This window comes from Stegostoma tigrinum, chromosome 14 (genome assembly GCF_030684315.1).
Source record: "Stegostoma tigrinum isolate sSteTig4 chromosome 14, sSteTig4.hap1, whole genome shotgun sequence".
Classification (NCBI taxonomy): domain Eukaryota; kingdom Metazoa; phylum Chordata; class Chondrichthyes; order Orectolobiformes; family Stegostomatidae; genus Stegostoma; species Stegostoma tigrinum.
In genome coordinates, this window is record NC_081367.1 from 9638987 (window position 1) to 9665815 (window position 26829).

General features: G+C 42.0%; 1 protein-coding gene and 1 long non-coding RNA gene across 2 annotated transcripts in view; one reads left to right on the plus strand and one right to left on the minus strand.

Moving 5' to 3' along the window:
- The window catches only part of crocc2 (ciliary rootlet coiled-coil, rootletin family member 2), a 270040-nt gene that overhangs the window by 225345 nt on the left and 17866 nt on the right, over positions 1-26829 (minus strand). The window lies entirely within an intron of this gene.
- On the plus strand, positions 19447-24106 carry LOC125457821 (uncharacterized). Its single transcript, XR_007248677.1, has 4 exons — positions 19447-19556; positions 19845-19973; positions 20367-20428; positions 23729-24106. It is a non-coding gene; the product is annotated as an uncharacterized LOC125457821 (long non-coding RNA).

Sequence of the window (26829 nt, forward strand, 5' to 3'; positions counted from 1 at the left end):
AGCTAACCCACCTAGCCTGCACATCTCTGGACTCTATGAGCAATTTAGTACGGCCGGTCCACCCCAACCTGCACATCTTTGGACTGTGAGCACCCAAGAAAATCCACGCAGACATGGGGAGAATGTGCAATCTCCACGCAGAAAGTCATCTGGGGATGGAATCAAACCCAGGTCCCTGGCACTGCAAGGCAGCATTGCTAACCATGCAGCCACCATGCCACCCCACAGCATGACACAAGGGGTTTACAGAAGGATATAAATAGATGAAGTGAGTGGGCAAAAACTTGTTAGTTGGAATAGAATGTGGGAAAATGTGAGGTTAGGCAGGAAGAAACAAAGAGTTGAACACTGTTTAAATTGGGAAAGACTGCAAGAAATTGCCCTTTGAAGACATAGATGAGGAGGAATTTATTCTCATCAGCAGGTAGTGAATCTGTGGAATTCTTTACAGCAAAAGTCTGTCAAAGTTGATGCATTAAGTTCATTCGAGGATGAGATGGACAGATTTCCACATCATTATGGGAATCAAGGGATATCTGGAAAAGGTGGAATAGCGAGGTTGAGGATTTTCAGATCAGCCTTGATTTCACTGAATGGCTGAGCAGACTCAGTGGGCCATGTGGTCTGCCTCTGCTGCTATGACTTACAGTCTCAAAGAAGCAATTCCATTGCCGTACCACACATGACAAACATGTGAAGGATAAAGAAAGACTTTTTAACAGATTCTCCAGAAAACACAGAAGGTCCTGAGTACAGTGGCGCCACCAGTTTAGCATGCCGTTTTCAGGCCTTGGAAAAAAGCTTGACAAAGATAAGGTCAGTGAATGTTGTACACAAATGACAACAACAACCAAAATGAAACATTGACAAAGAAAAACTCACATGTGACTGCAAAGTAGCAGGGATGCCGGATGAAGCCCTATCTGGGCAACACATTGTCAGAGGGGCACAAACACATTGTAGAGAGTTCAGAAGAGAGTTCCAAAAGAAGGTTCCAGGGATAAGAAACTTTTAAGATAGACTGATGAAACTGGAATTGTTCTCCTTGAAGACAAGATGGCCAACAGGCAATCCAGTTCAGGTTTCAAAATCACAAGCAGGTTTGATAGGAATAGAAAGGAAGAAACTTTGTAAAAGGAACAAAGGGATATAGATGTAAAGTGATTTGCAAAAGAAACAAAGGTGACATAAGACAAAATATTTTGAATCAACAGGTAAGTACAGCATGGAGTGCCCTGCCTGGAATTGTGTTGGACGTAGATTCAACTGAGGTATTCAAGAGACTATTGGACAATTATTTAGATCAAAATAACATGCAAGGACATAAGTCTAAGCAGGAGGTTTACACTTAGTAACATTGCTTATTTGGAGAACTGGTGCAGGTATAATGACTCCTTTGCATCGCAGGGCTTCTGGGATTCCATTAATAAAGTGGTTGAAGTCAGAGTTCAGAGTCAGAGAGGCACAAACACAATGGGAGGACACATGCCACAAGCTTAAAATGGCACCACTCCTATCACTGCATCTTCTCCATGTTGTGGCAAGAAAGTACCAGCACCATGCCTGCCCAGTCTGTGATGTCAGGCATACCTTACACAGGCTAACTTCATGCTTTTTTTTGTTATTCATTAACGGGGTGAAGACTTCACTAATGTTGCTGGCTAGAGGCAGCATTTATTGTCCATCCATAATTGCCCAGAGGGTAGTTCAGAGTCAACCACATTGCTGTGGGTCTGAAGGCACATGTCGGCCAGACCAGGTAAGGATGGCAGTTTCCTTCCCTAAAGGATATTAGTGAGCCACATGGGTTTTTCGCAACAATTGGCAATGGATGCATGCTCAACATTATAGTCTTAATTCCAGACATCTTACTGAATTCAAATTCCACCATCAGCCGTGGGATTCGAACATGAGTCTCCAGAATGTTATCCAGGTGTCTGGATTTACAGTCCAGCGATAATACCACTAGGCCATTGCCTCCCTTTGCTGAAGCAACAATTGAAGATTTCAGCAGGCAGCTGAGAATTTTCAAAACAGACCACTCTCATCCACAACTGCCCGAGGAACAGATTTTACTGATGACCAGCAGATATGATTTGTGAGTGAAATAGTAATTCAACAATGCTAAGTAGTTAATGGGCAGCTATGCAAAGTCCTACTTGGATCATGCCAATTCTCAAATGTTCAAGGCTCAGATAGATAGGCTGTGGAAAAGATCAGCCAGGATATCATTGAATGCCAGAGTCGACTTGATGGCACAGCCTACCTCTGGTCCTATGTCTTGTGGTCTGATGTAGTCTGCGAAGGAATACAAGAAGGATAAGGTGGCTGAGCAAACATTTGGTGGATAGAATGCATGGGAAAGTGTCCACTTTTGCAGGAGGAATGGAAAAGTGGTATAGCTATGTTAATAGAGAGGGATAACTATGTAAATACAGAGGAATTTGCATGTGCTAGTACATGAATCACAAAATGTTAGTTTGCAGGTACTACCAATGATTGCGACAACAACTGGATTTTGTCATTAGTTGCAAGGGGGAATAATATATTAATAGGCAAGTTTTGCTACAGTTGTACAGGGCATTAAAATATCCCATACAGAGTACTGTGCACAGTTTTGATCTCCTAATTTAAGAAAGGAGACAATGGCACTAGTTCAGAGAAGGTTCACTCAACCAATTGCTGGGATGGAGGATTATTGTATAAGCTTTATCTTATAAGGACTATTTGAACCGGACTCAATTTGAATTTAGAATCACAAATGGTGATCTTATTAGAGCACATAAGACCGTGAGGACACATGCTAAGAATGGATACCAAAAAGATGTTTCTTACTGTGGAAGAGAATAGAATTAGGTGAGAGAGTTACAAGTAAGGGGATCTCTCATTTAAGACAGAATAGAGGAACATTTTAGCTGAGGGTTGAGAGTCTGTGCAGTTCTCTTCTGTGAAGGCAGGATTATTGAAAACTTCTATGGCAGCAACATATAAATTCTGGACAAAACATGGTAGTCAAATGTAGCCAGGAATGTAGAATTCAGGCCGCAATCATGCCAGCCACCATACTGCCGAAAAGTTGAACATTCATATGCTGTGGGTCTGGAATCACATGTAGGCCAGACCAGGTAAGGATGGCAGTTTCCTTCCCTAAGTGTGAACACAAAATCTTGGCTGATATTTTAAGAATGAGTAGGACTGAGGGAGCTTTGCATTGTCCATTGTTTCTACCTTTAGATGAGACATTAAACCAAGCCACTGAGTCTGCATCTTCAGGTACATATAAAAGATTCCATGGCAATATTTAAAGAAACACAGGCAAGTGTTTGAATCTGGAGCAGAAATCCCAATATTTATTGCACAAGTAAAAAAGGGAGAGAAAGCAAAAGAGAATAAAGAAGCAAAAAAAGAGAAATAAAGGAATTTTTTTCATAAAATGCCTAATCTCAGCATTTCCCAAAGTGTTTCACAACCAATGAAATACTTTTGAAGTGTTGTCACTGCATTAAAGTAGGAAGTACAGCAGACAATCCGCACACAGCTAAATCACAACACAAACTTTAAAAGGAAAACATTGGTTTTGGCCAAGGGGTATCCCTTGGCCAAAACAGCAGGGAGAACTTCTCTCTGGAGTGGCACAGGACAACGGAATTTCGGGACTCAGCGAGCTTAATCGTATTGATACTCTTAGAAGTACTTTGCCTTAAGGAAAAAACAGAACCAACATTCCAGTGATAAGTTGAATGGATGGGGATTTTCAAAACATATGGAACCCCACCATCATTTAGCCCACTCAGCGCTGCAGTCCTTAAACAACCATTTAAACAGACCATTGGAAAATTTTTGAATCAACATCTCTCAGATTCTGTCATATCTTATTTGAAGTGTGAGGTCTTCCCTCAGGTTGATGAGTGGATGTTCAGCTCCAGGAGCTAGTGCAAATGGAATGGTGGGAATGTGTTCCTTTCACCTGATGACAGTATTTGTGCCCTTTTTAGTCAGCCTGTTTCAATACATGTTCACACATGTATGGGGACACGAGACCAAGTCACCTACGTACTGGTGACGTTCTCCAGAAGAATCTGCCAGACACAGATGCCCTGACATGTCTATGAAGATATACCATAAACATTGCTAGGAGTAGTTACAAGCAGCAGAAAAAGAACAGAACAAAAAAAAAGAGGGTAGAATTAATGCTTCAACTAGACAAAATCCCAATTAGACCACAACTGGGGCACAGCAAGGAGCTCAGAGCACCACATCTTGGAAAGATTACACTGGCATTGCAGAGAGTACAGGCTGGAGTTACTCATATGATACCCAGATGCCAAAGATTAAGCGATGAAGCGAGGCTAAACAAACAATGGTTGTATTCCCTGGAGTTTACATGTTTAAGGAGTAGTTTGCTTGAAGTATGCAAGATATTCGAGGGGAACAAATGGGAGATAGTGGGGGGGCTGATTCTAATCGTGAGCGGGGGTGTGGGCATGTGTGTGAGGAAGACGGAGTAGCATACTTTTAAAATTAGAGTTGGGCCTTTCAGGCGTAAATTTGGAAATATTTCTGCACACAAAGGACAATAGAAATGTGAAACTCTCTTTCGCAAACAGCAATCGGTGCCAGATCAATTGTTAAGTTTGAAACTGAAGCTGACAGATTTTTGTTAGCCAAACATATTAAAAGGATACAGAGCAAAAGGTGGAAATGTGGAACTGGGTCACTGTTCCACCACCCAATTTCTGATCTGAGTGGGCTAAATGACGTGGGGTTCCATGTGTTTCGAAAATCCCCATCCATCCAACTTATCACTGGAATGTTAGTTATGCTTTGCCTTTAGGCGAAAACATTTCTATGACTATCAATATCAGAAAGTCGCGAAATTCCATTGGCATGTTTTCCCAAAGGATCTCTTCATGTTACATATGTTTACTGTTACTTGTTTCTTTGCAATCTCAACTGCCACATCCCAATCCATTCACATAGACAGGTCCAAGTACTTGCCAAGCAGAATCAAACGCCTTTGTACCCATGATGTACCCAGACTTTCATGTCTTCTGCAATTATAACGGGCAGAATTTTTCCCTCTCGGTGTGGCGTAAGCAATGGGGAGAAAGGCCAGAAAATGAAAAGAAAAACCAGAATTTCAATGTCAAGTAAATGTTCCTGATTTGCCCTTCAAACTTTAAATGGCAACTTGAGAATCCAGAAAGTGGTGATGGCCTTATCTCCATGGCATTTGCAGCTCATTAAAATACCACTTGCAACACTCCCTTGCCAAGACAGTACCAGTGCAAATCCTATACTGTCAATGGAACTGGGTACAGTACCTGGTGTATGCAGCTCACCAACAACTTGTCCTGCCCATTGTGCAGATGCTGCTTCAATGCAACATCCCTGCACGCTCCATGACCATCATCCTTCTCAATCCTTTCTCCAGGCAAGTCGGCATCAGCAAATGACCAGCCTCAACACATGCCTGCTCTGTACCAGCTCAGATTTCAGCTTTTTAAATACTCTGGCACTCAAGGAGAATTATGACGTGAATACTTCGGCTAAACCTTATTGCGAGCAGGGGCATGTATGCATTTTGTGTATCTCTTGGCTCTTAGCTTGCTTTGCCAGTGCTCACACACTGTGCTTACTCGCTGGTTGCCAGCTTCTGTCTATTTCATACTATTGTCTTAGCACACACCCAGTGAATTACAGGCTGTCAATTTATGTAAGAGTCACATTGCTTGATGAGAACTCTGGGATATTAATGCACTGTTAATGACTTGCATTGCTTTCTAGTGCATGGGGAGAGGCAGGCAGCTGGTCAGTGGGGAGCACTGGATGGTCAAGTGATTAGTCATGTCATTCCACAGCACCGTGCTATATCAGTGTCACGAGAGCGTCCTGTAACAAACATTCATACATTAAACATGCTGGAAGTGTTTCAAAAAATGGCCATGTGTCAAAGTCATAGGTGAGCAGTCCTAAGTGGAATGAAGAGGTACTGCAGTCAGCCAGTGAAAACTACCAAAGCCAGTCAAGAAGGGAGGGTCATCGGACCCAAAACGTTAACTCTGATTTTTTTTTCTTCACAAATGCTGCTGAGCTTTTCCAGCAACTTCTGTTTTTGTTCCTGCATCCTCAGTTCTTTCTGTTTTTCATGCTCTTCCAGTCAGCATAGCCATCAGCAGTGGGTCAGTTCTATCAGACACCACATGGCTGTGTAGTTGCAGTCCAGGGACTGGGCCATAGCCATCTGTATATCAAATCTGTGGATTACAGGTAGGTTAGTGAGGATGTGATGAAGAAATCAGTCAAGGAGTGGGCCAATGCTTCCTGCAATTGAGGGATTGAGTACAACAGAAGTGGATGGACTGTAATTAGTGATGCACAAGCAGAAGAGGTGGTGGGGTGTTCCCAGTGAGAGAGTGCAGAGTGCAGGAAGGGTTACTGTTTTGGGACGATAAGGTGGATGCGAGCTGTTGAGTGGACATTCTATTGTGAATACCACAGACCATGAGCCATGGTGAGAGGCATGCACAGCAGCAGAGCTCGAATGCACAGTGGATCTTTGAATGGGGTAGCAGAGAGAAGAAGGTGATATTTGCCCTTGCAGAGCTCAAAAAATTATTGATTTCCCTTCTGCATTGCTGGGCATCCCAAATCACCCAGCACTGACTCAGACAGCAGATTGGATCCAGGTTGGCTTGGCCTCATGGTTGGCCTCCTGCAGCAGTGCAAGGGAAAAAGAACAATTAATGGCAGGACTCCGAACACCATTGATGTACTGAAGGATCTTGGGGTTCAATTCCATAGCTCCCTGAAATTGGCTATGCAAGTAGATAAGGTGATAAAAAATAAGGCATATGGCATACTTGCCTGTATTGGTCGTGGATTAGAGTGCAACAGTCAGGATGTCATGTTGCAGCTTTATGAGACTTTGGCTGGGCCACATTAAGCCTATTGCATTCAATTCTGGTCACCACATTACAGGGAGGATGTGGAGGCTTTGGAGAGGGTGCAGAAGAATTATACCAGGATACTGCCTGGATTAGAGGGTATGAACTATAAAGAGAGGCTAGAAAATCTTGGGTTGCTTTCTCTGGAGTGGCGAAGGCTGAGGGAAGACTTGAAAAACATCTATAAAATTACAAAATGCATAAATAGGGTTGATGGTCAGAATTGTTTTCTCAGAGTTGCAATGTCTAATACTCGGGGTCATGCATTTAAGGTTAGAGGGGGAAAGTTCAAAGAAGATGTGAGGGGCAAGTTTGTTTACACAGAGACTGGTAGGAGCCTGGAACATGCTTCCAGGGTTGGTGGTAGCTGCATTACAATAGGGGCATGTGAGGGACTTTTCGATAAATACATGAATATGCAAAGAATGGAGGGATATGGACCAATGGCAGGCAAAAGGGATTAGTTTCCTTTGGGCCAAAGGGTCCGTTCCTGTGCTGTACAGTTCTATGTCCTGTGTTAACTGCCCTCTTCTAGACAACCCCATCTATCAACATGTGGAGGTCCCAGTCCATGAATTGGGGAGTGGGCTTTCCTAACCCTCAGGCCATGTCCTAGGTAAGAATGATCAAGTGCCAAAGTGAGAGGGCCAGCTCTCACTTGGCATGTGCAGTTGGGCTTCAGACATCGAGCCAGAGATGTGAAAGCTGGTAATCCATACGGTGCTGAGAAGCTCCTCCCTCTCCGGCTGAACAGCTCCCTGAGAAAAATGGCTAAAATGCCTGGCTTGCACAGTGAAGAACTGGCAATTGTTATGTGGAAAATTTGCTCCAAGCTGTGAGTTGCAGTCATCAAAACACCAACCGAAAATGGGAAAATTCCATCCAACAGCTCTAACTGCACCCTTTTTCATGTCAAACAAAACTTCTCATACTTGGAAGCCTGGGAACACATTCCAGCTAAACACCACTAGCCGCCTGTTACAATATTTGGTACTTTCAAATTATTGTTATTCTCTATCTTCTGTTGTTGAGCCAACTCTAAGTCCATGTGGACAATTTGTCATCAATTCCTTAAGCTTCTCTGCTAATCTAACATGAGGAATTTTGGCAATTACATTTTGAAAATGCAAGTAAACTGAATCCACTGGATTACTGTTATCCACCAGCTTATCTATTCCTTCAAAAGAATCCCTGTAAGTAGATGAAAGCACATGAAATCAAAACAGAGGGTTACATGTCTGCATGTCATCAGGTGCCTGCATTTTTCTGTAGCATTGACTTTCTAGCATTTTTATCTCTCTAGCTGAACATTAAGTGAAACAATGACAGGTTTTGTTTGGATAATGAATGCTAGTTAGTACAGGGGTTCAGGAATATGTCACTGTGTTCAGTTCGTCCCTGGAGCATGTCGATATTTACAGGAGGTTTTTAGGACTGTTGTTGGTCAATGCAAAACTTTTGTTCACTGCAAAACCAAAATGAGAACTTGTTTATATATATATCATTATATCACCCCACAGCTCCCCTCTAATCACAGATGCGCAAGTCCAAGTTCTCCCTTAAGATATGAGGGAGTGGAGGTTGTTTCTTTGGCATGTACAGAGAGGCCCTCTGGGAGAGTGGAAGGATTGGTTAAAGGCAATAAGTATTAATGTAACTGCCTACCCGACACAAAGCCATTCAATGGAAGAAAATGTTTAATGATCTAGTCAGCTCAAAAAGGATGCAGGTAACAATAATTCATTGTACTAAGTAGACTTGCACTTGACCTTTTTTTCACGCCCCTCTAAAAAAAATGTTTTTGACTTACCTTTGATAGCCTGGAAATTGAACAGTCCATTTTATAGAGTGAGCTTTCATCTGAATCTGTTTCCTCACACAACACTTTTAAACAGTGATCCCATAAACACATCTCACTTAAAACGTAACATAATGCAACGGTAGTAGATTCGCCAACTTTAAGTACATTTAAGTCGTCATTGGATAAGCATATGGACGTACATGGAATAGTGGAGGTGGGATGGGCTTCAGATCGGTATGACAGGTCAGCACAACATCGAGGGCCGAAGGGCCTGTACTGTGCTGTAATGGTCTATGTTCTATGTTCTATTTTTGGCAGTTACACACAGTTATTATGGGCTCTGTGCAAACACCCATGGCTACCAGGGGTAATTCAGCCTTTTTAACCTTTTTCTAGGAAATGGCAGAGATGAGGCCTCCAATCCAAGACCTTTGCCTCTATGAGACCAAAAAGCAATGTGATTCCAGGTTTGTTGTGGTCAGTGGTTTCAGAGAGAGGCAAAAGGGAGGCAAGGCTTCCTCACAGCACATCACTTCTATTGCAGGTGCAGTACCGGCATGGTGTCTTACAGATCACTCAGAGCTGGTCTAGCAACATGCATGTTACAGTTTGACCTATGGATAACACTGATTTGATCTATTTAATCTCAAGTGTATTGTGTTACAAAATATAGTGAAAAGTCCTGTCTACTATCACCCACTCTCTGGCGCCATCTGAAAACACAGAAAAATAAACCGAAACATAGAATTTTACGGCAGAAAATCAAGGAAATAAAGTTAAATCTTACAGGCCGCCTTGGCAAGTACTCTGCCATGGGCCTGGGACCCCTTGCTGCACAGCTGGAATAAAAGCAGCTACTCTTCATGCCATTCTGCCTCCATCGACGCTGCTGCCATAGCACGTCCTCGCTGGGCCTCGCCATCCGGCACCGGCCGAAACACAACTCCACCTCCAAGAGTCTACGCTAGATCAAGGTGCCACGGGGAAGCCAAGCTTGCCCTCACTGCAGCCGCCGTGAGTCAGCTCTGGGACATCCTCATTGATGGAGAAGCTGCCAGGACCCAGCTGCTGCCACACTGAGGGTGGGCAGAGTCCCCGGTTTCCTCTTCCTCACATGGCTGACCAGGAATTTCTCACTCCTCCCACCTGCCATTTTGGTGAGTGTTGGAACGATTTGCAGTTTAATAATCAACCCAAGTGGCCACATTACAAACACACCTTCTCTTGCCATTGGGTGTCAGGCTGAGCCTGTACCTGGAGGTCCTTTTCCAGTGTACCTCTCATTAATTGTGCCTCGGCTATACAGTGAAGCCTCATGTCACTCTTTCTACTGAGGAGCCTGTTCAAACTCTTCTTTCTCCTCCTCTATATGTGGCTAAGGGGCAAGGGCTGCCCCCTTTAATCATCAGATTATGTTACCAATTCACTGCATGCAGTTCATGCTGAGCGTTATCCCAAAGAGATGCAGCCTGGGATCATCAGAGATTGAAGGAAGAAAACTTTACATTCATAGAGCACCCAATGAAAATTCAAAACTACAGTTCCGTTGAAGAAGTAAGTTATGAAGTGTAATTACTGTCATAATGTAAGATTTGTTAGTACCTAAAAAGAGTTACATTAAGGCTGAGTTCCTCCTTCGCACAATTCCAATTAAGTATGACCTCTCAGTAACCAGAATGCCAGAGGTGTGTGGTCCACGCAGATTCTGGTTTATGTGGAAGTGCAGCAATTGCTGTCAAAAAGTAACATAAGTAGGAGTTTTGAGAGAAAGGTTGAACAAAGAGGAAACATTTGGCTTTCTGGTAAGGAGGATGACTATGTTGGCTAGACTATTAAAAGTCAGGTAAGTAATTGTTCAATTCCCCGCTGTATTATCCAAACTCTGACAACAGGTATCAGGAGGGTCTCCACTTCTGTAGCCATTTGCCAGCTGATGACAAGGCTTTCTCCTGCAAATTGGAATCTCTTAGTTGAATAGATAAGGATTGTTTTCATTAGAAAGACGAAGATTGAGGGGGAACCTGATTGAGGTCTACAAAATCATGAGGGGTATAGACAAGGTGGATGGCAAGAAGCTTTTTCCCAGAGTGGGGGACTCAATTACTAGGGGTCATGAGCTCAAAGTGAGATGAGGAACGTTTATGGGTGATATGCTTGGAAATCTCTTTACACAGAGGGTGGTAGGTGCCTGGAACGCGTTGCCAGCGGAGGTGGTAGACGCAGACACGATAGTGTCTTTTAAGATGTATCTGGACAGGTACTTGTATGGGCAGGGAGTGAAGGGATACAGGCCCTTAGAAAATAGGTGACAGATTTAGAGAGGATCTCGATTGGCACGGGCTTGAAAGCCGAAGGGCCTGTTCTTGTGCTGTAATTTTCTTTGTTTTTTGTTCTTAATACAGAGCTTTGCAGGGCAAAACCATAATCCTTGACACCCTTGACTAAGAATCTGCAACCTGTGAATCAATAGGTGCAGTTCTTCCCCTTTTGCTCAAACAGATTTTGTTAACATTTAGATAAACAGGAGGCTGGAAGGACACATGAAGCCAGGCAGTGTCTGGAGGAAAGCAGCAGTCAACATTTCGGGTATTACCCTTCTTCAGGGCTGGACGTAGGGGTGAGGGGAGCTGCAGGTAAAGTAGGAGAGTGGGGTAGCGAAATGGTGGTGATAGGTGGACACCAGTTTTGAATTTGTTCACGTACAAAAAAAACTTTGAAGCATATTTTCTGACAAGTACAGTTAACAACCTTTTGTTAAAACCTTAAAAATGTATGTCTTGTTCGAATCATTATTGGCATTTTTGAGGTACAGCATCAGATTTTTAAACATTAGGCTCTTAGCATTTTTGACCACATTTTATTTTAAAACGGATGGCTCATCTTGTTAAGGTTGCCAACCCCTTGTCTTAGCCAGACTGCTTCATAAGTTTCCTCGATCGAGCCAACCATCTGAAGCATTCCTTTTAATATTGTACTGCTGTGGTTAATTATAACTCAAGTGGCTACCCACAGCCCATAGGTACTCAGGTTATGGCCTAAAGAACCATATGAGTGTCAAAAGCCAGAACAAGGAGAAGAGTGGGCAGAATTACTGTAACATGAAGAGACTAAAGTGTCATTTGCTGTTGCATGTTTTTATTCTTTCACAGCCTTGTTGTCCTTTAATCTGACACTCACTGCATGTGTACATAAGTCTCGGACCAAGGATGTAGTCAGGGTTCCCTTTTATCTATTCTGTACTATGCATGTAAGGGAGCTCACACATAGAAACACGTGTGCAAGGTCTGTTCAGTGGAAATATATTGTTAATTGTCTGGCAGTTGAGTATAGTCTCGGCCTTTGGGAGTAAGTTATTATCAGACTAGAAGAGGGGATGGGTGTTAAAGAGTGTTTCATGGGATGTGCTTCAGTCGTGATTCCAGTGGGAATGCATACATCTTCCGTATAAATGATCACTTCAGACATTGCAGCTGTGAGAAATGGAGACATTGCATTAAAATGCTGCTGTAGCTGAAAGTGAAGCGATCTTCACTCTGCAGCCAGTATTGGAGAGTGTGGGTGATGCTGTGAGAGTGTCCACAAAATGGGAAATTGTTGTATTTTCCCAGCAGTAACTACACTTGCCTTGAAGAGGAGCATGATTGTAATGAGAAAAAGTACAGGAGTTGCAGATATGAAAAAGCATGGACATATACCAGCAAACCTATCAAATGTTTGAACTGTAAATATTAATGTAAAAAAACCACGCTCAAGGAAGGAGCTACAATTGAGATTTTAATTACACAATGTTGTTACTAAATCTTTCACATGTCCATTACACTTTATATTTCACCCAGCTCCTAAAGAGTTGTACTGCAGAAATCCCTGGGCTCCCGCGCAGTCTCTATCATTTAGACCTTGTGCTTTCTTTCGAGAGACTAAGTGCTGTTTGCTCCTATCCCTTGAATGCTGGTTGCTGAAGGGCTTTCTGATCAGGGCAAGTGGGGGATGTCTGGCATTCCACCTCAGCCTGCGGCTCACATTCACAGATTCACAATGGGCTCATTTGTCCCTGAGCCCCTGCAGCACGCTGGAAACAGTCCCATTCAGCACAGGTAATTTACTGCATTAGTTACTATTTCACAATCCCCTCTTTTATACAGCACATCTGTGAAAACACCAGTGCCTCCTCCTTCCAACCCCACCCCCATGCCCACTGCCACACAGAATCCGTACCGTGGCAGTTTGCTTTTTTTCCAGTTCCAACATCACTCCACTTCCAGTCCCCTTCACCCCACCTCAACTCCAAACCTTCCCCTCAAGTATTCCACATGAGAATGTAGTAATACAGGCAAGAAAGAAGGAAAGAAAGCGGACACACAGGAAGCAGTGGTTTGCTAAAGGCAATAGCATGCTAAGCTGGTTGGCACTGTGGACAATATTGGGATGGTGAGACCAATATACTGAAGCTACGTTCTCAGCTCATGTTCATACTCACTGGATTCAAGCAGACCCTTGGAATCGAGTGTCTTTTTTAAAGATTAATTTAAAAACAAAAAAAAATCCTCAGGAAGCAAACTGACAGATTTAACAGATTTTTGCTAAGTAATGATATTAAGGGTCATAGAACCCAAACATGTAAATGGGATGACCTATTTGAATGCTGGGAAAAGCTCAGGGGGCCTGATGTCCCTCGGTTTCTCATTTCTAATTAGGGTGAAGGCTTCTGCAGCAGGTGGAAATGTCCCAGAGCAGAGATAGCAATTGGTGGTTTTCAAATAAAAGCCAAGTCAACATGGCAAGAGGGTAATTTGTAGGATAGCACAGGGAGCTGCGCTGAAGCCATTATTAATAGAAGTCTTCTTCCATTACAAAGTTGACTTTAAGACAATCAATACAGAATTGAAGAGACCCATTCAATATCATAATGATAGGTGAGTTCAAACTACTTTTCCTCAGTTCGATAACATCACCATCCATCACAAACTTAACCTTTCCCCTCACTTGAGCTGATCTCTCTGGATTGAGTCTGCATGAGTGTAGGCTTATAAGTAATGCATTTCCCATAGCACTGTCATGAATAGCCAAAACCATTTTTCCTAGCCCATTCACAGAAATTTCTTTATAATCCAGTGGTAGCCTTCAACATCACTTCAAAAACACCATAGCTTTCAGGAAGATACGGCATCCAACCTTCTCAATCGCCTCTGTATTTCCAATTGGAATGTTGGATGGTTAACACTTAATTGTCCATTTTGGATTCATTCTCCAACTGCTCTGATGTTTCTATTATTTCACTCCCTAGTTCCTTTACTACTGATTTCTTTTTCCTGATTATCATGCCAGCCATAATATCTCCAATATGCTAACATGATACACCCACTGATGCTCTCTCCTGACTGGAGTACTGAATATATAATTTACATTGAGTTTCTTTTTAATTCAATAAGGTCCAATGAAACCGGATTTCAATGGTTCCCTAGATTCAAGCAATACAACTAAAGCTTAATCTCTAGCAACAAACTTACAAATTTTGGCCTTTCTGTCTACTTCAGTTTTCATTGTTTGTTGGTTCACCTTCAAATATTTATTCAACTAGCACGCATTGGTCAGTTTCCCTCAGAAATTCAAGCTAGAGATTGTGGTTTCTGAGCTTTACATTACTAACTTCCCATTAAGTGGACCTCTCACCTCATGTCTGTATATTAGTTCAAAAGGACTAAACCATGCAGACTCATTGGCAGCGTGTCTAATAGAAAATAACAAAAGAATTCCCTTACCCCGATCATTAAGATATTCTTGGCAATAAGCTTTCATCATTGTCTTCCAAGTTTGATGTCTTCCTTCCAAGGCACATTCAGATTGTGGGTGACAAGTAAAAGGTAAGATTGTTTAATTCCCAAGCTGGCCATCAGTTCCTTGAATGTTTGCAATCTAAAATCAGGTCAAGGATCAAATTGTTTCTTCCAGAAATCCATATCTTGTAAAAATTTTAACTAACTTTTCTGCAATAATTTTTCCTAAAGGCGCTGCTTTGGGAAATATTCATAACCATTAAAAGATATTGATTACCATTCCCAGTTTCAGTAGTGCTCATACACAATCTGTTTAGGGTCTAATAAATGGTTCTTTTAAAGCTGATATTGAAACTAAAAGTGCAGGTTTTACTGAGGTTTGGGGTTTCCCCACTACTGAACATATACAGCATAGTTTGACTCCATTTTATTAAAACTTCTTTTATGGCCAAGATTACTTCTTTCAGTGTATGTTTTCCTAATACCTAAACAGTGTGCAGTTGGAATTTCATGACCTACTCAAACTTTCATTGACATACTCAGACACAACTACCACCTAAGGAAACATTGCCCATTTCTTATCAGCTGGTATTTGAGGTGGTCTCCATTTCCTCGTTAATAGTTTGCTTTTATTTGGAAAACACTCAGATCTTGTTTTTGACTCAGTCTGAGCAAGTTGTTTGCCATTAACCTATTAATTCCAATCTATTATTTGTTGCATCTACTTCACTCTTTTCAATTTCATGTTATTTTTAGGTAAACTTCAAATATAGTATCTGATTCACAGAACTCTCTTCCTTCCTCCCTAGTTCTATGCTTGAGAGCGAAATAGTTGCTTCATAGATCATAGATCCTGAAGCAAGGTTGTCAAATTTGAATAAGGAAATTTATGAAGGCATAAGGCACATGTTGGCTGAAATAAATTAGGAAAATACACTAAAGAGCTGTAGGTGGGCAAGGGATAGCTTTTAAAGAACAAATACATGACATACAGGTTGGTATACATTAATCAAGGAGCAAAAGCTCAAAACAAATGTCATTCAGTCCCAGCTAACAAAGGAATTTCAAGATTGTATAATGAATGGATGAAAAGGGGAAAGTTGAGTGGAGACGTGTGGGGTAAATTTTTCACAGAGAGGGTGGCGGGTGCCTGGAACGGGCTGTCAGTGGAGGTGGTGGCAGCAGGCACATTAGCAACATTTAAGGCATATCTTGACAGACACACGAACAGGGTAGAGGGATAGAAATGGTGCATGAGCAATAAGTAGTGGGGTTAAATAAGGATTGGAATCAGTGCAGACTTGCCAGGTCAAAGGGGCTGTGGCTGTGCTATATTGAATTGTATTTGAAATGTAGAAGGAAAGGCCAATAACGTTGTCAGGCATAGCAGTAAATCTGAGGATTAGGAAGTTTTTAGAATACAGCAAAGGATCAAGCAAAGGGAGAAAAACATGAATGCAATCTAGCGAAAAAACAGCTTCTAAAGGTGTGTAGATAAATGTGGCTCCATTATGGACAGAATCAGAAGAATTTATAATGGGGAACGAGAAATGGCAGAGAAGCTAAAAGAAACAAATCATATCTGATTTTCACTGAGGAAGACACAAGACGTCTCCCAAAATTAACAGTCCAAGGTTGCATAGAGAATGAGAAGTTGAAGAAAAGTAGCATTAGTAAGAAAATTAGACAGCCGAAATTAATTGAAAGTAGATAAAGCTCCAGGACTCTCTTTAAAAATCCACTCACAGGATGTGTGTATCACTGCCTGGCCCAGAATTTAATACCCATCCCTAATTTCTTTTGAGAAGATGGTGTGCAATCACTTGAACCACTCCAGTCCAATTGGTGAAGATTGACTCATAAGGCCATTGGGAAAGGAGATCTAGGATCCTAGCTCAGCAATGGTAATTGGCTTGGAGGAGAACGTGAAGTGGTGTTCCTGTGTATCTACTGCCCTTTACCTTCCAAATGTTAGTGTTCATGGATTTGGAAGGAGGTGTCTAAGGAGCCTTGGTGAATATCTGCCATGCATCTTGTAGATGGTACATACACACTGCTGTTACGGTGTGCCAATAGCACAGGGACCAAACATCAGTGAATAAGGTGCCAGTCAAACAGGCTACTTTGGCCTTGGACAGTATCAAGTTTGTTGAGCTTGATGGTCAATATCCCAGAATAAGGTGGATACAGAGATAGATGGTAGATATATACTTCATTGGTTATTACATTCCAAAATTCTATAGATTCTGCAATAGTTCCTATGGATTAAGAAAGAGAAAACAAGGGATGTCAGACCCGGTAAGCTTGTACTAGTAGAAGGGAAAAATTGCAATCTATTATAAAGAATGTGACATTTAGATAATCATGGATAACATAGTGTGGAGCTGGAGGAGCACAGCGGGCCAAGCAGAGTCCCGACTCTCAACGTCAACTTTCCTGTTCCTCTGATGCTGCCTGGCCTGCTGTGCACCTCCAGCTCCACACTGTTATCTCTGACTCCAACATCAGCAGTTCTTACTATCTCCATTTGGATAATCATGATCTGATTGGGCATCGTCAGCATGGATTTGCAAACGGGAAAATCATTTTTTTTTTGAAGATGCTAGTAATGAAAATTGGTAAAGGAGAGTTGATGTACTCAGGACACTTAGAATTTCAGAATGCCTTTGATAAAGACCCCCACAAGAGGCTGGTTAAAAAACTGAAAGCAGATGACATAGGAATAGTGTGCTGCCATGGAGTGGCTAACAGACGTGAAACAGAGCGAAGGAAGAAATGGGTTATTCATGCATTGGGAGGCTGGGACTAGCGGGTTACCACAAGGATCAGTATTTGGACCCAAGCTGCTCACAATATATCAACAATTTCGTAGTGGAGACCAACTGAATTATTTCCAAATTTGTGGATGATACAAAGCTACGTGGGAATGTGCTGTATAGCAGTTTCAGAAGATTTTGGAAAGGCTTAGTAAATGAGCTAGAAAATAGTAGATTAGAATATATTGTGGAAAAATATGAAGTTATTCATTTCAGTGGGAGAAGCAGATGAGCAGAGTACTTCTTAAGTAGTAAGAGACCAGAAAGTGCAGATGTACAAAGGGACTTGGACGTCGTAGTGAATAAATTACTGAAAGCTAGTATGAAGCTGCAGCAAGCTATCAAGAAGGCTAATGGAATGTTAGTCTTTATTGCAACAGGGGGAGAGCACAGGAGTAGTGATGCCTTGCTTCAATTTTACAGGAGATTAGTTAGATCACACATGCAGTCCTGTGTAAACCTTACTCTCCTTATCGCAAGATATTACTGCCATAGAGGGAGTGCAACAAAGATTTCATCAGACATTTTGAGATGGTGGGACTGTCCTAGGAAGAGAGATTGGGCAACTAGGCCTGTATCCTTTAGAGTTTCTAAGAATGAGAGGTGGTTTCATTGACATTTACAAAATACTTATACTTAACAACTTACTTATACAAGAAGGTAGATGCATTTGTGGATATTTTCCACACCTGAATCAGCCTGTTCAGATGTGTTATAGCATAGATCTATGGCAGGCAGAACTTAAACCCAGACATTTGGCCTAGAGGTAGGCACACTGCCACTGTATCACAAGGCCCTTAATCCATTCAGACAAGTTACGGCATACCTCCAGGATAAGTGGGACTTGAGCCTAGGCCTTCTGGCTCAGAGGTAAGGATGCTATCACGGTGCCACAAGGGCCTTAACAGACATGTTTTTAGCATTGAATGAACTAGGAAACAAAGTAAATAAGCAGTTTATTGGGGGCAAGTAGTAGATGTGAGATACATAATCAAAGTGCAGGACAATGACTCTCTGACAATCGTGGGAGTGCAGTTTAAAAGTAAGAGTGGAATTCAGAGTGCATTTCACCAAGACAGTCCTTCACTTCAATTCTCCGCTGGAGTTGAGTTCAGGATCAGTATTTGTCTTGCTAACACTGGGACAATGAATTTTCAGGAACGATTTAGCTGGCTTCCAGTTTATTCTTTTCACCATTGAAGTTTTCTACCATAATTTAAAACTGGAGTCTACAGCACATCTGGCCAAATATAAGCAAGCAAATACACAAGAAATGGAGAAATTCTTGTGGTCCACTGGTAGTGTTCATACCTTTCAGCCAGCAGGCCTGGGTTCAAGCGTGTGACAACATCTCTGAACAGTGTTGCTCAGAAAATAACTATACACAAGAAATAGAACAATTACAATGGAATTTCTGGCATTTGCATTGGAGGAAGAATTCAGAGTGGCAAATTTTAATGACTTTTGATTGACATTAATAGTATACAATATGCCTGTGAGGCCGAAGCCAACTCCTCACTCTCACTTCTGCAGTAGCCCTGATTGAGTTGATTCAACAAGAAAGGAGTGAATAATCTGAACAACAAAATAGAAAATTTAAACATTGACAGCAGAACATTTTAGCTAACTCTTTAAAAATTGACAAAATACCAGAACAGCCCAACTGCGAGCCTGAAATAACATACTCCAAACTATTTTTAAATACAGGCATTGTTTCTTATCAAGCAATTTCCTGAGATGTTCTAAGATTTTTAAGGTCTTAAGTTAGTACTCATATTTACATGGTGCCTTTAAAGGCTTCAGGATGTTGCAAAGTGCTCCACAGTCAGTCAATTAAGTACTTTTAAAGTAATATTTGCAGATGCAGAGTTTGAGTAAGAATTAATAACAGAGGTGTTCCTTTATCTTTGCCTGGCTAGTTGCCTCCACAAAAAAAAACACATTAATGCATTGGTGAAACAAACCTTTCCTTTTGTAAAAGCATACTGATTCTGCTGAACCACGCTATGATTTTCTAGTTTCCTGTTATTGCTTTCTTAAAAATAGATTACAGCATTTTGCTGACGTCAGATTAACTGGCTTGTTGTTCCCAGTTTTATCCCAAATACCTTTTTCATGTGGCAGTGTTAGATTTATTACCTTCCAATCCACTGAACGTCAGAAGATGACAATTATTTACCCAGTATCCCTGAAGCCAGCTCTTTTAGAAGTTGAGTATGTAAGTCATGAGGCCCAACTCTTTTTCCAAATAACCTAATGTTCTGCTGTTGCAAATTCTGTGTCAATTGAGTGTTAGATGTGCACAGTCTAGTCGTGATTAAGAGCAGCAGATACTAGTTGCGATATGTTCAGGGCACATGTGGAAGAGGATTCTGACAGTACAGTGATAGTATCTCTACTTCATTCTGAGGAAAGGTCACTGAACCCAAAATGTTAACTCTGTGTTCTCTCTTCAGATGTTTCCAGATCTACTGAACCTCTCCAGTAATATCTGTTTTTGTTTCAGAACCAGCAGGCCTGGGTTCGAGACCCCCTGAGTCAAAGGTGTGTCGAACATCTCCGGACTAGTTCATTAGAAAGATTCAGCACATATGCACGAACATGTTTCCCTATGGGAAATGTTGATCTGTGGAAGGTACTGTGCTTTTATGTCCTCTTGTGGTGCAGTGGTAGTGTCATTAGCTCTGAAGTGGGAGGTGTGGGTTCAAATCTCACTTGTTTCAGAAGTGTGTAATAACAGGCTGATTAGGGAAATCATTTTCTTAATTACTCTGCAGTTATGGATAGTGCTTTTGTTGTGCAGTGGCCATGTTCCTACTCCTGAGCCCGGAGGTCTGGGTACAAATCCTACTTCCTCTGGAGGTATGTCATAACAGGTCTGAACTGGTTAACTAGGAAATGCTACCCTGTACTTATGCTCTGCTGGATAATGTGAATAAATTAATGTGGAAGATGGACACTTTCTTCCTGTGCCAGATGGATGTTCAACATATTAACACAATCAAATCTTTTTATTCTCCCCACACAGGACTGGGGTCTCAGCCTAGTATAACATCTGAAAACAAAACATCTCAACAGGATGCAAGGCAGGTTAGTTTGTAGATTAATCTTGATCTTATTGGATGACAGAGCTCAAGGAGCAAAATGGCTCACACCTGCTCATAAATTCCTCAGGGAAGCGCTCCCTCAGTAACGCACTCAAGTCCTGATGAAGGATGTAAACCCAAAATGTCGACTTTCCTGCTCCTCTGATGCTGCCTGACCTGCTCCACATTGTATTGACTCTAACTCCAGCATCTGCAGTTCTTGCTATCCCTGATGCACTGGAATGTCAGTCTAGATTCAAGTCTCTGAGGGGGAATTTCAACCCATGGTTTTCTGACCTTTTCTAAGATTTCAAACAGTGCCCAAAATATGATTGTCCAATTAGCCACTCTCTTGCATGTAACAGTTTCTCCTTTTAAACTGGCATAGAGTTACTAACACTTTATTGATCTAAAAATTTGACATTCATGGTTACAGTGAACTGTCAGTCAGATAAAGGCTAAACCAATTAAAAACAGAATATGTGGAAAATACTCATTAGGTCTGACAGCATCTGCAGAGACAAAAATAGAGCTAACATTCATTTTATCAGGAGCAAGACAAGTTAGAGGCTGTAATAGGTTTTGAGTGAAAGGGCGGTAGAAGCGAGAATGGAGAGAAGTTGTGTGATTGGATGGAGGGCAGAAAGGATACATAACAAAAGATGTCCTGGCAAAAAGTCCAGGGGAATGGTAATGAGACAAGTAATGAGATGTTAGTCAGTTCAAAGCCAATTAGAGATGGGCAATAAATGTTGGTCTTTCTAGTGATATCCATGTTGCATGAAAGAATAAAAAAGAACACTGGGGAATACCATTGCATACCCCTGACTGGTCTAAAAACAGAAGGGTTCACTACAATCACTTGAAAGAGCATAGTGACAGACACGTGGAACACCACCATCTACTGGTGTCCCATCTGTCACCCATCCTGACTTGAAAATGTGTCAGCAGCTTTCATTCATCATTGGATCAAAATCCTGTAATTGCCTTGAAAAGCCCGCAGAGCCATCTTCACCGCTGAGACTGTTAGTTGTTCATGAAGACCATCACCATCTCGAGGACCACTGTTTTATGACCAGATTCTGGACAAGGTTTCCCAAGTAATTCCTATTCCATACAGGATGCCTCCATTTGTTGGGGTTTAAGGTGAGAAGGAATGAACTAGCTCCCCTTCTTTATTCACATACCACCCTGGTTGATCACAACAAGATTAATTTATAAAGGGTTTCCTCCCTTGTGGATAGTATTCTCCCACACCAAATGAGGTTTACATTTCAAAAGGAGCTAATTTATTCAGATTTTCTTCAGAATGTGAGAAGAAATAATGATATAACATGCTGATTAGAAATGAGAAGCAAGCCCAAAATATTTTTTTTTAAATTAAAAACTAAACTATTCCTTCTCTGGTTTGTCTGTGAAGAGGTAGTAGTTGAATGTTTATGGTTAAGTAGACAATTGAGATACCTAGCTTTGCAGGTTGATTGAAATTATCATGGTCTGTTCCCTTTTGAATGGTTTGTTGGTGAGCTGACTTCTAGCACTCTGAGTAAGAGTGATATTTACCTGTAATTCAGGGGTGATTTCTGAGTGGTTCTTCAATTGTGAGCTTTCCCTAACAACCAAACCGAGACAAATACACACATGTACCTGTGCTCACTGGCACACACGAGCATCTCAGCTTCCTAGCACACTTTCTCCCACAAATCAAGGCTGAACTTGCTTTTAACCTCTGTTCTCATATTCTCTTGAAAGGGAGGACACAAAACATGTCTCTTTTCCAGATAATTGTCTTTTCTCCCATCGTGTTCACAATCTGAAATAATTCCAGAAGATTACAGTTCAGTTGTAGGGCATTTCTCCCTTTTATGTCAATCCCTTTGAAGTATCCTTGTCATCTCTACATTTGTGATATTCCAGGGTCTCTCTTTCTAGTCATTCACTAAATTTACATCCATAGTCATGCATGTTTGTTTTTTTTTTAAATACACGTGTTGCAATTAAAAATTCAACATATCTGTAAGTAATGGAGATCCTCCACACCATGGCTGTTAGGGATAGCCAAAAAAAACCCAGAAACATCATCATCTGTGAATCATTAAATAATTCAAACACTCCAACTTGTTCAAAGCTATGCTGTGGGGAAGCTGTCTAGCACTAAATTTTATTCACATTTTATCATTGTGCTCATTAATTTAGTTGTCTCTCTATCCCCAGAGTCCTGAATTTAAAATCCTGTTGGCCAACTTGCAATCGCATCAATGCCCTTATCTTTCAGTCTCTTTGATCACCACCAGCTCTCTATCCTTCCCCCAATTAAACCATGCCATTCACTGTGGCCTCCTTTGTACTGCTTGCTACCTGCCTTCTTCCTCTGTCCTCCATCTGCTATAAATCTCCAGATAGCAGAAGATACAATCCACTAGATTCAAATCTCTGGCATGACCGGATTGAACCATCAGGTATAGGAGCAGAATTAGTCCATCCTGTCCATCGCATCAACTCTACTATTTGATCATGGCTGATATGTTTCTCAACCCCATTCTCCTGCCTTCTTCCCATAACCTTTGATCCACCCTTACTAATCAACAACCCCTCTATCTCTGTCTCAAAGATACTCAATGACTTGGCCTCCACCGCCCTCTGTGGCAATGAGTACCATAGATTCACCACCCTCTGGCTGAAGAAATTCCTCTTCTACTCACTTCTAAACGGTCGTCCTTCACTTTGAAGTTATGCCCTCAGGTCGTGGTCTCTCCTGTTAGTGGACACATCTTCCTCACTTTTAATCCAGCTAGAAATCAGATCCCCCCCCCCTCTCATCCTTCTAAACTCCATCAAGTACAGACCCAAAGTCCTCAACCACACTTGATATGGCAAGCCCTTCATTCCTGGGTTCATTCTCGTAAAGTTCCTCTGGATCCCAACCAAGGCGAGCACACTTTACATACAGGACCCAAAACTGCTAACAATATTCCAAGTGTAGCCTGACTAGAGCATTATTCAGCCTAAGCAGTACATCATTGCTCTTGTAGTTTTGCCCTCTGACAATGAATGCTAACATTGCATTTGCCTTACTAACTGCCAACTGGACCTGCATGTTAACCTTAAGAGAATTCTGAACCAGGACTTGTAAGTCCCTTTGTGCTTCAGATTTCTGCAGCCTTTTCCTATTTAGAAAATAGCCTACACATCTATTCTTCATGCCAAAGTGCATAACCTCATACTTTCTCACATTGTATTCCATCTGCTATCACCCCCTCATCTTCCTGTCAACCTCAAGGCTCGTTATGTATTTTTTTTTCAGGAGTTGCACTGGTAACAGCCCCAACTCTGGGCCAGAGCTCCAGCTTCAAGTCCGAGGTCAGGGCCTAATATCCCTACTGGAAGATGCAGCCAAACAGGATGACAATCAATCTGTAAATCCTCGTGATTGGGCAAGGAGTAAGAGTGGAAGAGTTTACTGATCAGACAGAACCAATGCTAAAGGACTTCACTTCTAAGTCCTTGTCATGACTAAGTTTTGTTCTGAGTGGTTTGTTCTGGCCACTTGTTCTGGGGCTACATCACTCCTACAGCACTGTCCTAGCCTTCACATACCTGACCTTAACTCTTCATCTGTGATTCAACAGCAATTTTCAGTGTAAGTTATGTAGCACTTTGAGATTGTATTAATGTTAAAGCTGCCATAGAAAAGCAACAGTCTCACGACAATAATTCACACCAGTTCGCATCCAGTTGCCTTGTTTAGTGTGATTAAATAGAAAACTGCAGTACGAGCCAACTTTTAGAAAGGATAACCTCCTAGTTAGTGCTTAGGGTTAAAGCATCAGGTTAAAACTAACATGGCCACACTGGGGATTATCATGGCGCAGGCTGAAAGAATGCTGCCCCCTGCTGATGATTCAAGAACACCCAATTGAATTGTACTGCATTCAAAATACAGCAACAACCTACCTTTATTTAATGCCTTTAATTTGATGAAATGACTCAAAGTGTTCTTAGAGGGCATCCAAATCTACCACAAAAAGTATAACACTTACTATATGTGGGTATAGTAACCAGAATGACAGTCACTAGATACACTACAGCAGGTAACAGTCCCAACCAACACACAGTGGCTCAGTGTTTAGCACTGCTGCCTCACAGTGCCAGGGACCTGGGTTTGATCCTACCCTTGGGTGAGTGTCTGCGTGGAGTTTGCACATTCTGTGTGGGTTTCCTCTGGGTGGTCTGACTTCCTCCGACACTCTAAAGATGTGCAGAGTAGGTGGATTGACCATGTTACAGTGCCCAGGGATGGTTAGGTGTGTTAGACATGGGAAATGAGGCGTTAGCAGAACACATCTGGGTGGGATGCTCCACTTTGGAGGGGCAGCCTGGACCTTTTTCGGCCAAATGGCCTGTTTTCACACTGTAGGGATTCTATGAACTAGCACACACTGATTTTGTACACTGCAGACATAACATGCATTCCAACATGAAAAACAGCAACTATAACAGGGAGAGAATCCACTACAGAGATTAGGTCAGCAGGCACAGCACCCATTAAACAGGAGTGTCATCCATAAGTGTACAGCACAGATGAATCTAAAACATCTGCAGCTGTACTCACTACTACTCCACATATAGTACCCACACTAACCAATACAGCACCCACTACAGGCAATTCAATAACTAATGCTCACTAATGTCCTTTAGGGAAGGAAAGTCTGCCACTCCCACCGAGTGTGACCTGCACATGACTTCTAGATCTGCAGCAATGTGCTTGACTCTTAAATATCCTCCGAAATAACTTGTCAGTCACTCAGCTGCACCTAACTGCAACAAAGTTTGATGAAACAAATGAAATTGGATGGACCAGTATCAGTCATGGCACCAAATATAGAACTTTTATTAAAACTGCAGAGTCTCCCTTATTAACATTTTGGGGCTTATGCCAAAATTAGGAAATCTGACCTACAGCCGAGTTAAAGAAAACAGCCTGACACTGTCCGTAAAATATGATTCCATAGAAACATAGAAGATAGGAGCAGGAGTAAGCCTCTCAAGCCTGATCTACCATTAAATACGATTATGGCTGATCATTGAGTTTAATACATTTCCTGCCCTTGCCCGCAACCCCACCCCACCCCCATATCCTCTGATTTCTTTAGCCACAAGAGCTATATTCACGTCCTGTTGAAAACATAAAGTTTTGACCTCAACCATCTTCTGTGGTGGTGAATTCCACAGATTTGCTACTCTCTGGGTGGAGAAATTTCTCCTCATCTCAGCCATAAAAGGTTTTGCCTTTATTCTTAAACTATGACCGCTGATTCTGGACTACTCTATCAAAAGGAACATCCTTCCTGCTTCTAACCAGTCAACAGCTGTTAGAATTTTATGGGTTTCTATGAGAGTCACACCTAAACTGCAGTGAATACAACCCTAACCGAGTGAATCACTTCATCTGTCTTCCCTTCAGCATCTGCAGTCTTTATTGTCTCTCAATCTCTTCATATGTCAGTCTTGCCATCCCAGCAATCATTTTGGTAAACTTTCGCTGCATTCCCTATATAGCAACAGCATCCTTCCTCAGCACGGCACAGTGGCTCAGTGGTTAGCACTGCAGCGTCACAGCACCAGGGACCCGGGTTCAATTCCAGCCCCAGGCAACTGTCTGTGCGGAGTTTGCACATTCTCCCCGTGTCTGCGTGGGTTTCCTCCAGGTGCTCTGGTTTCCTCCCACAGTCCAAAGATGTGCAGGCTCGGTGGATTGGCCATGCTAAATTGCCCGTAGTGTTTAGAGGGATGGGTCTGGGTGGGATGCTGCAAGGGGCGGTGTGGCCTTGTTGGGCCACAGGGCCTGTTTCCACACTGTAGGAATCTAATCTAATAAGGAGACCAAAACTGCACACAATATTCCAGGTGTGGCCTCACCAATGCGGTGTATAACTGCAGCAAGATATCCTTATTCCAGTATTCAAATCCTCTCGCTATGAAGGCCAACATACATTACTGCCTGCTGCCCCCTCACACTTACTTTCAGTGGCTGGTGCATGAGAAATCCTGGGTCTCATGGAACATTGCTGACTCTCAATTTACAGGCATACAAATAGAGTAAGACATTGAATATAGGAGTTGGGATGTCATGTTGCAGTTGTATAGAACATTGGGTAGGCCACCTTTGAAATACTACTTTCAAGTCTAGTCTCCCTCCTTTAGGAAAGATGTTGTTCAACTTGAGGGGGTTCAGAAAAGATTTACAAGAATGTTGCCAGGCTTGGAGGGTTTGTGCCATGTAGAGAGGCTGAATAGACTGGGGTTATTTTCCCTGGAGCGTCAGAGGCTGAGGAGTTACCTTATGGAGGGTTATATCAGGAGCACGGATAGGATGAATAACCAAGGTCTTTTCCATGGGGTGGG